General features: G+C 41.7%; 1 non-coding gene across 1 annotated transcript; it reads right to left on the bottom strand.

The window, feature by feature from the left end:
- Positions 1 to 5,102: 5,102 nt before the first annotated feature.
- On the bottom strand, positions 5,103 to 5,176 carry Trnaa-cgc (transfer RNA alanine (anticodon CGC)). Its single transcript has one exon. It is a non-coding gene; the product is annotated as a tRNA-Ala (tRNA).
- Positions 5,177 to 18,297: the final 13,121 nt, after the last annotated feature.

The raw sequence follows: 18,297 nt of genomic DNA, 5'->3' as shown, positions 1-18,297 counted from the left end.
CACTAATTCCCAATGGAAGATTTTACACACCCAACATCAATCTTTCCATCCGGGAGAAGAAAACACTCTCAAATTAACTCAAGAGATATTTGAAGGGAAACATATTTCAAAAACGATTCAACAAATAGTCAAAGCCTGTGAGACGTGCCAAAGAAATAACCCACTTAACTCTGCCAAAAAGCCCCTGAGGCTACAGAGGACAGGACAGTTCCCTGGAGAAGACTGGCAATTTGGTTTTACTCACATGCCAAAGAGCAATGGATTTCAATATTTATTGGTTATGGTAGATACCTTTACCGGGTGAACTGAGGCCTATCCCTCAAGAACTGAACAGGCAGGAGAAGTAGTCAAAGCCTTATTATAGGAAATAATTCCTTGATTTGGGCTGCCCCGCAGCCTCCAAATTGACAATGGAACTGCTTTCAAGGCTGCTGTCACTCAGGGAATATCCAAAGCCCTAGGCATAAAATGCCATCTCCACTGTGCATGGAGGCCCCAATCCTCAGGAAAGGTAGAAAAGACTAATGACATCCTAAAGAGACATCTAAGAAAACTCATCAAGAAACTCACTACCCATGGCCTAAAATGCTTCCTCTAACTCTACTCAAAATCAGGAATACCCCCAAAACATTAGGGCTCAGCCCATTTGAACTCTTATACAGGAGGCCATTCCTAAGGAATGATATCCTTAAAGATCAAGAAACTGCAGATTTAGTGGCTCAGATCACAAAGTTGGCCAAATTTTGAACTGAAATCTGTAAATATCCCATATCTGAGCCAATCACTTCTCCACCTCTATATGAGCCTGGAGATCTAGTCAAGATCAAGACCAGATCTTCAAATTCTCCAAATTTAGACCCTATTTGGAAAGGACCTTTTCCTGTAATCTTATCTACCCCCTCTGCAGTAAAAGTGCTAGGACAAGAGAACTGGATCCACCACTCTCAAGTTAAAGCCTGTCATCCTGAGTTGACTCCCAAAGAAACTTCCTCCCAAGGAACTGAGGAACGATACTCCTGCCTCCAATAGACCTAAAATATCTCTTCTGCAGAGACAATGGTGATATGTAAATTTTCTTCCTCTCTTTCTTCATTGTAGACAAATCCACTGAAACGGATTCTTTTCTAAATTGGGTCCAGCAATATGCCACTAGGTTACAGAAAGATAATTGTTGGATATGTGGACTATTACCCCTTTCCAGCACCTCTGGACTACCTTGGTGGGTAGCTCCTTTACAGGGAGATGACTGGACAAATTTACAGTCCTTAATATTAGAACAAAAGAAAGAAAGACTCTCCTTACACACTGCTACTTGTGCCAATGTTAGTTTATGGCCTATCAGTGAAACTCTATCACTACCAGGTCATAAAAAGATTCTCACTTTAGGGCAGACCAACGTTCAAATTTCTACCACTGTTAAGTCACATACAGGCCCATCCACTTCTAACTCTCCACCGCTACCAATATGTCACAGATACAAAGATGGTTATTATCAGGTTTGGGACAGAAATTTATGGCTATACTCACCATTGGGCATCTAAACCAAAAGGCCCCAATCTGGGAACAACATAACCATACCTATGATAAATGGCCTAATAGTACTCGAGAATTAGGATGGACCCCAGAGTCACTATGCCAACAAATTGTAATTTTACAAGCCAATGATTGGTTTGGAACTAATTAGCTCTCTAGACCTGAAATTAGCTGGCCAGCACCCAATGGGACACAATGGATACGTGGAACTAATTTATGGCCCTGTCTTCCCCCAGGCTGGATAGGAAGATGTACTATTGGGTACCCCTGGATGCAAGGGAGATGGACTCCAATATAGAACAGCCAGCAAATCTCCCCAATCTCAAATATAGATGGGGACAATCTGTTTTTCGTTGGTATGATCACCTAGCTTCAATGTTTTTCATCCCACAAATTGGTTTAGAAGATGTAATATGGCGTGTGGCGACTCTAAACAATTATATCCAACTAACCCCTGATGGTCAAAGATGTACGTACAAGTACCCTATGAAACCAAAATCCCCTCTGTAACTGATGGCTATTTTTCCCATCCAGAAAATGGGCCTGAAAGGTGCCCAAATTCATGAAGGAATAAATGGTTCTCTGAATCCGTTGAACCAACGGATGCTTCCCATCCTTTTGTGCTTACATTAGGAACTATAGGGTATAGTGGAAGGACTACTTCATTAATTATTCTAAGGTCCTGGACTAGGTGCCATTTTCAATTTGGCTTGTGAACTTCTAAAATGGGTGTATTGCATGAGCTTTTGCAGGGCATTAAATGTTTTTGCCATTTGAGGTTCTAATGATCTTTAATAAACCCATTTTTTTGTCCTTATGCTCCATTTCTTTTTTTTCCTCTTAATCTTTATTATTAAAAAAATGGAAAATACAAGCCAGAGGAGATTTTGTAATTTTTGTTAACCCCAAACATTTGAAGAAATGATAAATTTATCCTTTAAAAGTAGATGGCCTTCTATGGATTCAAGATCCAGGTGGTGTGTTTTCTCATTGCCTTCCTGGATCTCTCCATGAAAATAGCAGGACTTCCCTGAGGGCCTTATATAATAGTATTCCATGCATCCTGCTCATCATTTGGACCCCAGTTAGAATAATTTCTGGGAACTATCTGTGCTCTAGATGGCTAATTAATAGCATAATCTTTCCAGGTGAAGTCAAATACCTGACATAAGTTGTGAAACATTTCAATATGTTTATTTGGATTCCTGAAAATCTCACTAAATTTATTTTTATCTATTTTAAGTTGGGGGGTCCCCTTCATTTCTTTCCCTTAGTAGGTAATTCCTTAAGACTTTCTTTCATGTCATTATTTTGAGGCCAAACCTGGCAACATATGAACATGAGGCACTTTTCTTGATCATTTGTAATTTTCCAGTATGCAGGCTAGTGGTTAATCTGGCAATACTGTTGAGAGTGAAGCTCCCATCTTGATTGAGAAGAAAAAAAATAAATATATAAAACTCAGGTTCCCACGCTGGAGACAACTGTTCATTTTATTAGGAACACTCCAAAGTTTGAACTTCAATATGGTCCAGAAAATCCATCTCTCACCTCCTCGTTTTGCCAATGTTATTTCTGGCCTCCTTTGGCAAAGTGCTAGGGTCCCGGTTTGCCCTATGCTAGAGACCCTTGGAGGATTCAGACTGAAGGACAGTCTGAATTGCTTTCCTCTTTGCCACTATAAACCCCTAATTGAAAAAAAAAAAAAAAAAAAAAGACAAAAGAAAGATTGTACATCTTCTGGCTTATTTTTCTGTAGACTAAAGGAATCTCTGGAGGGTGAGGGGACACCTACTGGTTGTTAGGCAGATAACACCCTGTTCTCTGAGGGACTTTTGGGAGGGGTTGATTTAAAATGCCTTCCTCTTGCAGCTTAGAGAGAACACAGTGAGCACATTTAAGCACAGAAAAATTTTAAACAGATTAGTGAAGACTAACTATGCAAACAGAGGTAACCTGGGCATTTTCTTACTTATTATCTCATGTTTTTCTCTTAATCCTACAATCTGAATTGTTAATGTCTGAAAGCACCCAGAAAACCACTCCAGAAGTGGAAACTCACACAAGAGATTTCATTAAGCTGACAGGCAGAGTGTCTGCCCACAGGGTGAGGGAGAGAGAGAGAGAGAGAGAGAGAGAGAGAGAGAGAGAGACGGGGGGGGGGAATGGTGGGGAAGCTATTCTTTCATAGTGGAATTTTGCAGGCTAATAACAATCTGACCAATGACTGATGAGAAAGTTCGCAGGCTAACAATCTAGGTTGTAAAATGGTGTGTGCATGTGGTGGGAAGCAGAATAATGGTAGTAGCAAAATGGCAGGGGAGAAATGGCTGCATCCTTGTTAACCCATTGTCCCTTCAATGTCTGAACAGAGAGGAAAGGGGAACATCCAGGAGGAATGAATGTTGGGGAGTGTTGCATGGCCCATAGGGAGGCAAATGTAATTGGTGTTTTCCCTCAGTGCCATTCCTCCACCCATCACCCTAGATGCCCCTTAGGGCGATCAGGAGTGGGGTTCAGAGAAGGAACCTTTGGGACCAGCCCGAGAGTAGCCCAAGCCTGAAAACCCCTGCAGTTGTTCCAATCCTTCATCTGTCTCCATGCATCCATGGTAGATTGGGACTAGGGACATTGTGTACTTATGCCAGTTGCTCTCCGGACCTGGACAGAAAATTAGGAAATGGTTTTGACAGAGTTTAGCATGCCTGGGTAGCAAAGAGCAGGTAACTGGGAACACCCCTGGGTTGGGAAACTGCTCACCCAAGTCTTGAAGGATGGCAGCTGCACTAATTGCACTTAAGTAGCTGATGGGTACCCATTTTTACCCTCCAGAAAGGAAGAGACAGAAAGATGCACCTCAAACAGATGTGGGGTGTGTGGAGAGTAATGAAAGCACCCAGAAACCACTCCAGATGTGGGAACTCACACAAGAGATTTTATTAAGCAGACAGGCAGAGTGTCTCCCTGCAGGGTGAGAGAGAGAAAATGAGAGAGAGAGAGAGAGAGAGAGAGAGAGAGAGAGAGAGAGAGAGAGAGAGAGAGCATGTGTGCAAGAGAGAGCGTTAAAGCAGGAAGAGAGCATGAAAGTGAGGAGGAGAGAGAGAGAAAATGGCAGGGGAGCTATTCTTATGTAGTAGAATTTTTCGGGCTAATAACAATGGACCAATGACTAGTGAGGAAGTTTGAGGACTAACAATCTGGGTAAGTGGTGTGGAGGAGGGAGAAAAATGGCAACAGCAAAATAGCAGATCTGATGCTGACATTCCTTTCTTTGTGTTTTTATAGATACTGGGGGGATGATGGTCTTTCTTCTGTAGCTTCTACCTGCTGGTTAGGGGTGAAGAGTCTCATTCCTGTAAAAAAAGAGGGTTAGGGAGGACGTTAGTGGGAACAGAGTTTTTGGAGCCAGAGATGTCAACAGTGAATTGCAGGTCTTGGCTTTGGGTGTCAGGAGCTGGTAATGTTGAAGGAGAAGCAGTCGATTGGCTGATTGGTTGGTGAACTTGTGTGTGTCCACCAGCTCTGGAACTTGTGTATCTGATTTTTTTTTTTTTTTTTTTTTTTTTTTTTTGTGGTGCTGGGGATTGAACCCAGGGCCTCATGCATGCGAGGCAGGCACTCTACCAACTGAGCTATATCCCCAGCCTGTGTATCTGATCTTGTAGGAACTTCTGAGGGCAATTTAGCAGGCATGGTCCAGTATAGGAAGATCTGTAGATGTTAAAATGACCAAAAATTTCTGACTCTGGTAGTTTCTCTTGATGGTTATCAGGTACTCCTGCCTAAGAATCTCTTTAGTAGCCTCCAGTCTTACTTATTCTTGGGGTTGACATAAGTGTATATCTTAAATTATGTTTAACTATTGTTTCTTCTTTTAAATGCCCAAGAATGGCTATGTTTTGGTTTTAACTGTTTTGCTAGGTGTTCAAGATCAAGCTGGTCAAATTGACCTTGTTCTTATCTGTTGTTAAGGGTCAACTGAGTTCCCACAGTGGTTACTCATGGAGACCTTGAGAGCAGCTTCTTAGCTCCTTTAGTGCCATTTGCTAGGTAGGGTCTCCTTGACAATGTGGTTTCCTTTGGAAGCATCCGGGATATCTCCCTTTTTCAATGACCGTCCTCTTTGCAGCAGGATTGCTTTCCATCCTCTAGTGGTTGCATTAATCTCTCTGATCTTGAGGTCATGTGGCCCAGAGTTGCAAAACTCTTTAGAGAAGCTCTCCTATTCCCTGGGTTCCAGCTGACATAGAGGGCAAGAGCCAAATAATGATTTTCTTGGTTCCTATATTTTAATCTAAATTTGATTTTAAACATCGAGCAAGCCATTCTCACCAGTCATAAAATAAGAATACTGAGTTTTAACTTTAATGTTTATACTTTACAGTTATTTAACCCCTTTATTTATTTAATTAGGGTCTATATTTCTGTCCTATAGGTGATGGCTTATTATCTCAAATTAATTTAGGTAGTTTGTGTGGCAAAGTGGCAAAATACTTTCATGTTTCAGGATATTAACCTTTAAACAAATCGGGCTCTCACAGGTTCTGTTATAGAACATTAAATGATAAGAAAATCCCCAAAACTATTCTTATTGACACAAAGAGGGGTGACAGTGAAGAGAATAGAAGGTTTGGACATAGGGAATCTCTACTGACTTGCTGCTGTGGTGACAGAAGTTGTATAAGTCCCATTCTCTGGCCAAAAGGAGTCATTATCTAAGTTATATTGAGGTCAGACTGTGTTGCAATAGAAAATGAGCCTGTGAGGTTTCAGATCTGGAGTCAAATGGAGAGACCAAATGTTTCTGAGGAAACGGCCAAGGGAATGGGGGTCGCAGAAAATTTTAGATTGGGCAGAGCCCATGGCTAAGAGTTCTCCAGAACCTGGAGAGGAGAAGCAGGAGAGGAAGGGGTGTCCCCACAACCTCTCTGATTTCCCACATAGGAGCAGACCATCAGCGAGGGTTGTTACTGTCCCTGACAGGTCTGCGACCAAAGTGGTGGGAGATCCAGACTCAGCACTGGGGTTTTCCGAGAGAGAGAGAGAGACAGAGAGAGACAGAGAGACAGAGAGAGAGACAGAGAGAGAGAGAGAGTGTGTGTTTCAGGGCCACCATAGAAGAGCTCTGAGGACTCACTGCCAGTAGAGGGAAGACTGTCCAGAGTCTAATTCTGTGGTGGGCAAGGAGGTTGGCAATGGCAAGAGGCAGAGACACACCATGGTGGATTGGTGAGGAGGGGGCATGGTCAAGGTGACTCGGATCTCTGTGAGGGGAGAGCCAGCAGGCATGGATCCCATCCCAGGTTTCATTGCAGAAAGGCTTTCCTACCCAGAAACATTTTCTTCTCCCTTCTACTAAATATATTTTTGTAAGTAGAACCTTTTATTTTTCAGTACTCTAATTGAAACACAGTTGAAACTTTTGGATCCCTTTGTATTTAGAATTGTACCTGTTAGGATTTAAGCCTTAGCAACCTTGTTTTTAGTGATGACACAAAGCAATTTTAAACCCTTTTTAGTTACCAATTTATAAAAAGACTAATAATGTTTAAGTGTGTTACCTCATGGAATTTAAGGAGTTAGCATTTTAACTTTATAAATTAATCAGATGTCTCTAACACACACTTGAGTAATCCCATACATATAAAATATACTGATTTTACTGTAAAAACCAAGATATCAGACAAGTTATTAAATAGTATCTGTCGTCTCTTTCCTGTGGAAGAAAAGTCCTAAAACCAATTGATATTAGACATTTTATAGATATTAATTTGACCACCTAGAGACTTGTGGGGTAAGTAATTTCAAAGACATTTTACTTTCATCTGTTTACCCATTGTAAATTGAACCTTTTAAATCACGTGAATTAAAGGTATCTTGATCCATTTTAAAAAATTTAATTTTTATGAGTGTTATATTTGCATGTACATATATAGACAGACAACACGATATCAGACAACAAGATATACACATAACATAAAAGCAAAGGCCTTGTAGCTTTTATCTCCATTGCAATGTAACAGATGTTCAAAAATAATTCTAGAGTTGAATAAAAATAGAACTGATCAAAAAATCATTAACCTAGGTATGTAGGATCAAAATTGTGAGCTCGAAAAATATAGCATTTTAGAAAAACAAAACAAGAGTCCTAGAAGAAAAAATGATAATGGCCATTGATTATAACATTAGCGAGCGAAAAAGAGAAAGGGAGAGGGGATGAGAGGGAGGGAGAGAGAGAGTTCTGTGTTGCAGCCCAGGAGAAGTTTAAAATGGACACTTTTTTCCTTCAGTCTCAGGTTGGTCCTTCGCTGAACCTGCTGCAGTCTACATTCCAGGGAGGCTTCAGCAAGGCCAGGCAGGGGAAATTGCCTAGGGCTTTTTCACCCTTTTTCCTGGTTGGGAATCAGGTCAGGTTTGGATGGAGAAAATTATGAAACATTATCTCCCATTACTTTTGAGGAATGGGGCTGCTATATCACACTCCTTACTGCGACAGGCCACTGGCTGTTGGGCTGGTTAGGGTTGCTCCCTCCACACCAGCCACCTCCTGTAGGGAGGCTAAAATAAGTGTGTGGGACCTCGTGGCAGGAGGACTGGGTGGGCTGGGCAGGGAAACGGAAGCAGAAACAGAACAAGGCAAAGGAGAAGCAGGGGCTGAGGGACCTTTGCTGCTGAGGACTGGTATCGGGGTGGTTTGTTAGCTGAGTTGAAGTCAGAGGAGGAGGAGGGATTAAGAGAGAAGAAACCAAAAGGAGGGGTTCAGGCTTGCAGGAAGAGCAAAGAAGCGCAAGAAAGAAAAGTCTTGAGGATCAGGAATCCCTTCCAACTGCCCGCTCGCTCACGTAACTTGTGTGCCATTAGGTGGCCACTTTGGATCAATTATCTAAAGGATAAGTTTGGGTGACTTTAGACAGGGGTCAGGTAAAGGGTTTTAAGATTGTCTAGTGGACACCCCAGGGGTGAATCTGCCAGATTGGAGATCCATGGTGGAGACTGATACAGTCGAACCAGTGTCCAGGGCATCCTGAGGTCACAGACTAGTCTGCTGGAGATGATAAGGCAGCACAGTGATGGAGTCGTCACTCAAACATCAGTATGTGCCAGGCAGAAGCCGAGAGGGTTGAGGACCTGACCTCAGGATTTTCGAGAGCGAGCGCAAAGTGAATCTCCGCCATAAAGATCAGGGACCCGCCTGTCAGATAAGGTCAACCAAGGGGGCAGCTGTGACTGTAAAAGTCGTGGCTGGGGGAACCCCCACTCCTCAACCACCTCAAGGGTGCCGGATGATCAACAGTCGCGACTCAGGTCAGCAGAGGAGTGTTGAAGCCGACCTAGGGGAAGACTCACCCATCTGAAGCCGTGGTGGATGCGGAGGATCGTGTCTGGGCGAATGGAAGGTGAGACCAGCGTCAGGGGCTCTGGGGCGAAGGATGGGAGTCCACCCGCCTAAGCAGCGGTAGAAGAGCCCACCTGAGTCATGGCACCAATGGAAGCACCCAGAAACCACCCCGATGCGGGAACTCACGCAAGAGACTTTATTAAGCAGACAGGCAGAGTGTCTCCCTGCAGGGTGAGAGAGAGAAAATGAGAGAAAGAGAGAGAGAGAGAGAGAGAGAGAGAGAGAGAGAGCATGAGAGAGGGAGCAAGAGTGAGGAGGAGAGAGAGAGTAAAAGTGAGGAGGAGAGAGAGAAAAAATGGCAGTGGAGCTATTCTTATGTAATGGCATTTCGAGGGCTAATAACAACAAACCAATGGCTGGTGAAGAAGTTCGTGGGCGAACAATCTGGGTTGTAAAGGTAGTAACACAGACTTCTCCCGGGAGGGAGAAGGGGGCCATGGCTGGTCTTCTGGTATCCCAAGAAGGGAGAGCACCCTGCATCTTTTAGACTAAAGTTGCCTTTGTTCTCCAGATCTCCCTCCCCCATCTCTCCTTCCTGCCTACGTGACTAGGCCCAGGAGATGCAAGTGGGATGACTAAACGTGGGAAGCAGGTGGGCAGGGGGAAGGTCCAAATGGAGTGATTCAGACAGGTAGCAACCCCGGGGGCATTCATTAGCAATTCCCTGTCTGCAGTTTTTTGGGGGAGAGAGTCTAGGCAGGTAAACTTGGTGATCAAAGGGCTCTGAAGACACTGACATTGTAATTTCCCAGGGGTGGTCTCCAACTTACTGGATCCAAATTGGCCTCCATTTCCTCGATTCCACTGGATCACCTATCTATCTATCTTCATTTATGATTTCACAAGCACTCTACCAACTGAACTACATCCCCAGCCCATAACAACAAAACTAATAGAAGAAAAGAGTGCATCTTCATGACCTTGAATTAGGCAAGGTATTCTTAGATATGGGATCAAAAGCATAAGCAACACAGCAAAAAATATGCAAATAGAACTTCATCAAAATTCAAAGGCACCATTAAGAGAGTAGACAGACAACTCATAGAATTAGATAAAATGTTTCAAACTTTATCAAACAAGGAACTTGTTATCCAGGATATATAATTAACTATGAAAACTCAAGATAAAAGCCAGGCACAGTGATAGACACCTGTAGTCTCAGCTACTCAGAGGGTAAGGCAAGTGGATCACTTGTGCCCAGGAGATATAATGTAGCTGGGGCAACAGAGTGAGACCCTGACTCAACAAAACAAAACAACAACAACTATATACATATATATATGTTAAGCACATGAAAAGATGGAAAAATCATTATTCATTAAGGAAATTGAAATCAACTGGGGATGTAGCTCAGTGGTGGAGAGCATGCTTAGCCTGAGCTGGGCCCTAACTTCAATCCCCAGCACCAAGAAGATTTAAAAAAGGAGGGGGGTGAAATTCAAATTAAAACAACACTACAGACCCATTAAAATGTCTAAAATATAAAAAGATAGGAAATAGTAAGTATTAATGAAGATGTGGAAAAGTTGGAACTCTCACACATTGTGGTAGGGTTTTAAAATGGTACAGGAACTTAGGAAAATATGCGTGGCAGTTCCACAAAGTGTTAAACATAAAAATAAATAGAGATATATTTACCATCCAAGGTCTTCTTGATAGTTTTTCATTGTTCATGCCTGGCATTGTGGTGCACACCTGTAACCTCAGTGGCTCAGGAGGCTAAGACAGGATGATTGCTAAGTTAAAAGTCAGCCTCAGCAAATTAGTGAGACCTGTCTTAAAATTCAAAAAAATTTTAAAAAGGGCTAGGGACGTGGCTCAGTGGTTAAGTGCCCCTGGGTTCATTTCCTGGTACCCAAACAAAAACAAAAACCAATCTCATTGTCCAAGGAATAAATTGCACTTCCAGTGGTTAAAAAAATGTTAAACATAGAGTCACCATATGACTCCACAATTACACTTCTAGGCATCTTGAAAGAGAAGTGAAGAGAGGTTCACACTAAAACTTGCACATAGATCTTCATAGGAGCATTATTTGTAACAGTCAAGAAGTAGAAAGAGTGCAAATATCTTTCAACTGACAGATGGATAAGCCAAATATAATATATGCATGCAACAGAATATTACTCAGCCATAAAAAGATAATGAAGTCCTGATAATATGCTCTAACATGAATGCACCTTAAAAACATTGAGCTGAGAGAATGAAGCCCATCACAAGAAGCTCCATGGTGCTGAAGCATTCAGAATAGCAGATCCATAAGGACAGAAAGCAACTCAGTGGTTTCCAGGGACAAAGCAAAAGGAGGAGTGGGGAGTGTTATGGAGCACAACTTAAGAACAGACCGATCACCACTGAGAAGTCCAAATTCGAGAGTCTTATTAAGCTTGCCGCTGGCTGTCTCACACAATGCCCCAAAAATGGCTATTAGGAGAACGAACCCAACCATAGGGTTGCAGGGGTTTTTATACCATAAATCAGTACATCAATCCTAAGTGTCTGTTGCTATGATTCAAAATTACAAACTAACATCATGAGATCTGAAATAATTAGCAGAGGGGGCAGTGAGTCAAAATGACCTTACTTAGGTACAAACTAAAGACTGGGGGTTTCAAGATGGCAGACTAGAGGGTGGCTGCGTTTCATGTTGCTCCAAGACTCAGGATTCAAAAGAGGAGATAGTGAGAGACTTGGGACCAACTCAAAGCCGCCGGTTGAGTCTCTCCCGTTGGGGAGGCATCCCGGATGGGGCAGTAGTCCCAGAACGCAGGGAACTTGGTGAAGTAGAGTTGCCCAACGAGACACCCCTTCCCCCACTGGAGCAGTGAACTCGGACAACTGGGAGCATCGTAGAGGAGGCCACTCAGCACAGTGCTTGGACTCGGAGCAACCACTGGGGCTCCGGGTGGCTGCCCAGAGGAGCAGCTGCGCGGCAAGCTGTTTGGACTCAGAGCAACCACTCCTGAACACCGGGGGGCTGCCCAGAGGAGGAGGAGGAGGAGCGCGGCGGGTCGCTTGGACTCGGAGTGACTGCACCAGAGCTACAGGCGGTTGCCAGAGAAGGAGCTGCACGGCGAGCTGTTTGGACTCACAGAGACTGCTTCTGAACACTGGGGGGCTGCCCGGAGGAGGAGGAGCGCGGCAGGTCGCTTGGACTCAGAGTGACTGCATCAGATCTCCGGGTGGCTGCTCAGAGGAGGAGGCGAGCGATGAGTTGTTTGGACTCAAAGCGACCGCTTCTGAACACCTGGGGGGCTACCCAGAGGAGGAGGAGGAACGGGGTGGGTCACTTGGACTTGGAGTGACTGCCCAGGGCTACAGGCTGTTGGCGGGAGGAGGAAGCGCACTGTGAGTTGCTTGGACTCCTAGTGACCGCACCAGAACACCGGGTGGCTGTTCGGAGGAAGAGGCGTGCCGTGGGTCGCTGGGACTCAGAGCGACTGTATGGGGCTCCAGGAGGCTGCTCAGAGGAGGGGTCGCATAGCCAGGCGATTAGGTGCAGAGCAGGGTCCCAGGACCTAAGGCGGCTTCTTGGTGGAAGAGTCGCACAGAGACACGATTAGGGGCAGAGCGAAGGTTCCAGGACTGCGGGCAGATTCTCTGAGGAGAGGCAGCCTAAGGAGACTTGTCTGCAAAGGGTGAGGTTCCCAGGCCCAGGAGGTAGGTCCGGGCCCCTGGGAACGTTGCAGAGAAAGGCAGCCTAGCCCAGGCGGTAGTTGTAGATTGAGGGGAACCTCTAGGAGGAGAACTGACCAGCGAGACCTCCCCACTGGGTGAGTCTTCCCTGCTGGGTGAGGTTTTCCCACAAGGATGGTAAAACCAGAAACACAGGCCCAAACAGGCCTTGCCTAGTCCCCTTTGGATGACCATTGGCCAAAAAGTGGAGGCACCTCTGCCCACTATCAGGGAATATACCCCACCTAAAGGCCACCACTCCTAGAGAGGCAGCTTCTTTGTGGAGCTCCACATTATCAACTTCCTCCAATACTTCAGGCTACTGAAGGCTAAGAGGGGATATACTAGCAATCTTCAGGGACATAATAAGTCAATAGAGGAAATCGGCAATATCTTAGCGGTCCACTGATACCTGAACAATATGAGAAAACAAGGGAAGAAAATGCCCCAAACAAATCTAGATGTTACATCAATAAAATCCAATGACAGCATAGCAGAAGAAATGACAGAAAGGGAGTTCAGAATGTACATAATTAAAATGATCAGGGAAACAAACGATGAGATGAAAGAGCAAATGCAGGCATTGAATGATCACACCAATCGACAGTTAAAAGAGCAAATACAGGAAGCAAAAGTTCATTTCAATAAAGAGTTAGAGATATTGAAAAAAAACCAAACAGAAATCCTTGAAATGAAGGAAACAATAAACCAAATTAAGAACTCCATAGAAAGCATAACCAATAGGATAGAACACCTGGAAGACAGAACCTCAGATATTGAAGACAAAATATTTAACCTTGAAAACAAAGTTGAGCAAACAGAGAAGATGGTAAGAAATCATGAACAGAATCTCCAAGAACTATGGGATATCATGAAAAGGCCAAATTTAAGAATTATTGGGATTGAGGAAGGCTTAGAGAAACAAAGCAAAGAAATGAACAATCTATTCAATGAAATAATATCAGAAAATTTCCCAAATCTGAAGAATGAAATGGAAAATCAAGTTCAAGAGACTTATAGGACTCCAAATACACAAAATTACAACAGACACACACCAAGACACATTATAATGAAAATACCTACATACAAAATAAAGACAGAATTTTAAAGGCTGTGAGAGAAAAGAACCAAATTACATTCAGGGGGAAACCAATACGGATATCAGCAGATTTTTCAATCCAGACCCTAAAAGCTAGAAGGGCCTGGAACAACATTTTTCAAGCCCTGAAAGAAAATGGATGCCAACCAAGAATCTTATACCCAGCAAAACTTACCTTCAGATTTGACGATGAAATAAAATCCTTCCATGATAAACAAAATCTAAAAGAATTTACAGAAAGAAAGCCAGCATTACAGAACATTCTCAGCAAAATATTCCATGAGGAAAAGATGAAAAACAAGGAAGCAAATCATCAAAGGGAGGAATTATCCTAAAGGAATTGTCAAATAAAGGAGGAACCAAGTCATGTCAAAAAAAAAAAATAAATAAATAAATAAAATAAAATAAATGAACCAAATGACCGGGAATACAAATCATATCTTAATAATAACCCTGAATGTTAATGGCCTGAATTCATCAATCAAAAGACATAGACTGGCAGATTGGATTAAAAAGAAAGATCCAACAATATGTTGCCTGCAAGAGACTCACCTCATAGAAAGAGATACCCATAGACTAAAGGTGAAAGGATGGGGAAAAACATACCATGCACATGGACTCAGCAAAAAAGCTGGAGTATCCATCCTCATTTCAGATAATGTGGACTTCAAGCCAAAGTTAGTCAGAAGGGAAAAAGAAGGACATTTCATACTGCTTAAGGGAACCATAAATCAGCAAGATATAACAATCATAAACATCTATGCCCCAAACAGTGGCTCATCCATGTATGTCAAACAAATCCTTCTCAATTTCAGAAACCAAATAGACCATAACACAATAATACTAGGTGATTTTAACATGCCTCTCTCACCGCTGGACAGATCTTCCAAACAAAAATTGAACAAACAAACCATAGATCTCAATAACACAATCAATAATTTAGACTTAACAGACATTTATAGAATATACCATCCAACCAAGAGCAAATACACTTTCTTCTCAGCAGCACATGGATCCTTCTCTAAAATAGACCATATATTATGCCACAAAGCTAATGTTAGCAAATACAAGAAGATAGAGACACTACCTTGTATTCTATCAGATCATAATGGATTGAAGTTAGAAACAAATGAAAGAGTAAAAAACAGAAACTACTCCAACACCTGGAGATTAAACAATATGCTATTATATGATGAATGGATAACAGAAGATATTAGGAAGGAAATTAAAAAATTCTTAGAGGTCAATGAGAACAAAGAAACATCATATCAAAATCTCTGGGACACTATGAAAGCAGTACTTAGAGGAAAATTTATTTCATGGAGCACATTTAATAAAAGAAGTAAAACTCAACAAATAAACGACCTAACACTACAGCTCAAAGCCCTAGAAAAAGAAGAACAGACCAACACCAGAAGTAGTAGAAGACAGGAAATAGTTAAACTCAGAGCTGAAATCAACGAAATTGAAACAAAAGAAACAATACAAAAAAATGACAAAATAAATAGTTGGTTCTTTGAAAAAATAAACAAAATTGATAAACCTTTAACAAAGAGAAGACGAGAGAAAACCCAAATCACCAAAATTCGGAATGAACAAGGAAATATCACAACAGACACGACTGAAATACAAAACATAAATAGAAGCTATTTTGAAAATCTATACTCCAACAAAATAGAAAATTTCGAAGACATCAACAGGTTTCTAGAGACATATGAATTGCCTAAACTGAACGAGGAGGACATACACAATTTAAATAGACCAATTTCAAGTAATGATATAGAAGAAGTCATCAAAAGCCTACCAACAAAGAAAAGTCCAGGACCAGATGGGTTCTCAGCTGAGTTCTACAAAACCTTTAAAGAAGAACTCATTCCAATACTTCTCAAAGTATTCCATAAAATAGAAGAGGAGGGAACCCTCCCAAACTCATTCTATGAAGCCAATATTACCCTGATACCTAAACCAGACAGAGACACATCGAGGAAAGAAAATTTCAGACCAATATCCTTAATGAACATCGACACCTAAATTCTCAACAAAATTTTAGCAAATTGCATACAAAAGCATATTAAAAAGATAGTGCACCATGATCAAGTGGGTTTCATCCCAGGGATGCAAGGTTGGTTCAACATCAGGAAATCAATAAATGTCATTCACCATATCAAGAATCACATGATTATTTCAACAGATGCAGAAAAAGCATTTGATAGAATACAGCACCCCTTCATGCTCAAAACACTAGAAAAAATAGGGATAGTGGGAACATTCCTTAACATTGTAAAGGCTATCTATGCTAAGCCCATGGCTAATATCATTCTAAATGGTGAAAAACTGTAAGCATTCCCCCTAAAAACTAGAACAAGGCAGGGATGCCCTCTTTCACCACTTCTATTCAATATCATCCTTGAAACTCTAGCCAGAGCAATCAGACAGACCAAAGAAATTAAAGGGATACGAATAGGAAAAGAAGAACTCAAACTATCCCTATTTGCTGATGATATGATTATATACTTAGAGGAACCCGGAAATTCCACCAGAGAACTTTTAGAACTCATAAGTGAATTCAGTAAAGTAGCAGGATATAAGATCAATGCACATAAATTTAATGCATTTTTATACATAAGTGATGAATCTTTGGAAAGAATAATTAGGAAAACTACCCCATTCACAATAGCATCGAAAAAAATAAAATACTTGGGAATCAATCTCACAAAAGAGGTGAAAGACCTCTACAATGAAAACTACAGAACACTAAAGAAAGAAATTAAAGAAAACCTTAGAAGATGGAAAGATCTCCCATGTTCTTGGATAGGTAGAATTAATATTGTCAAAATGGCCATACTACCAAAAGTGCTATACAGATTCAATGCAATTCCAATTAAAATCCCAATGACGTACCTTACAGAAATAGAGCAAGCAATCATGAAATTCATCTGGAAGAATAAGAAACCCAGAATAGCTAAAGCAATCCTTAGGAGAAAGAGTGAAGCAGGGGGTATCACAATACCAGATCTTCAACTCTACTACAAAGCAATAGTAACAAAAACGGCATGGTATTGGTACCAAAATAGAAAGGTAGATCAATGGTACAGAATAGAGGACACAGACACAAACCCAAATAAATACAATTTTCTCATACTAGACAAAGGGGCCAAAAATATGCAATGGAGAAAAGATAGCCTCTTCAACAAATGGTGCTGAGAGAATTGGAAATCCATATGCAACAGAATGAAACTAAACCCATATCTCTCACCATGCAGGAAACTAAACTCAAAATGGATTAAGGACCTCGGAATCAGACCAGAGACCCTGCAGATTATAGAAGAAAAAGTAGGTCCAGATCTTCAACATGTCGGCTTAGGACCAGACTTCCTCAATAGGACTCCCATAGCACAAGAAATAAAAGCAAGAATCAATAACTGGGATAGATTCAAACTAAAAAGCTTTCTCTCAGCAAAGGAAACTATCAGCAATGCGAAGAAAGAGCCTACAGAGTGGGAGAAAATCCCACAAGTTTTCCTTAGAAAACTTGGAATGGAACCACCATTTGACCCAGCTATCCTACTCCTTGGCCTATACCCAAAGGACTTAAAATCAGCATACTACAGAGATACAGCCACATCAATGTTCATAGCTGCTCAATTCACAATAGCCAGATTGTGGAACCAACCTAGATGTCCTTCAATTGATGAATGGATAAAGAAACTGTGGTATATATATACAATGGAATATTACTCAGCCATAAAGAATGATAAAATTGGGGCTGGGGAGATAGCTCAGATGGTAGAGTGCTTGCCTTGTAAGCACAAGGCCCTGGGTTTGATCCCCAGCAAACCCCCCCCCAAACAAAACAAAACAAAACAAAACAAAAAAAAAGAATGATAAAATTATGGCATTTGCAGGCAAATGGATGAAATTGGAGAATATCATGCTAAGTGAGATAAGCCAATCTCAAAAAACCAAAGGACGAATGATATCGCTAATAAGTGGATGATGACACATGATGGGGGGTGGGAGGGGTTAGTGTTAGAGTTAGAGTTAGGGTTGCGGGGGGCAAGAATGGAGGAAGGAAGGACTGTATAGAGGGAAAAGAGGGGTGGGAGGGGTGGGCGGAAGGGAAAAATAACAGAATGAATCAAACAACATTAACCTATGTAAATTTATGATTACACAAATGGTATGCCTTTACGCCATGTACAAACAGAGAAACAACATGTATCCCATTTGTTTACAATAAAAAAAAAATAAATTAAAAAAAAACCAAAAAACTAAAGACTGGTTACTAACATCTGAACAATCACTATTGACATCACCGTTAACATGGTACATTGTTTAGGAAACTAGGAATCAAAAAGAGAACAATTTTTCATTACACAAGAATTGTCATTTTGTTATTTTGTATTGCCAAACAAGTCATGCTAAGCAACCGCTGATGGGTACAGAGGCAGGGTGTTCCCATGGGAGAAGTATTTCCTACATAACAGGGAGTCTCTAGGTAAAATGGAGTCTGTTTGGTCATTGCCCATATAGTTTGGCCTATAACATTTCCATGGAGTCAAATATGTCAACTTGTCACAGGGAGTGGCTG

This window comes from Sciurus carolinensis, chromosome 12 (assembly GCF_902686445.1).
Source record: "Sciurus carolinensis chromosome 12, mSciCar1.2, whole genome shotgun sequence".
Lineage (NCBI taxonomy): Eukaryota > Metazoa > Chordata > Mammalia > Rodentia > Sciuridae > Sciurus > Sciurus carolinensis.
The sequence above is the reverse complement of the archived record's forward strand: the minus strand, read 5'-3'. Positions and strand labels throughout refer to the sequence as shown.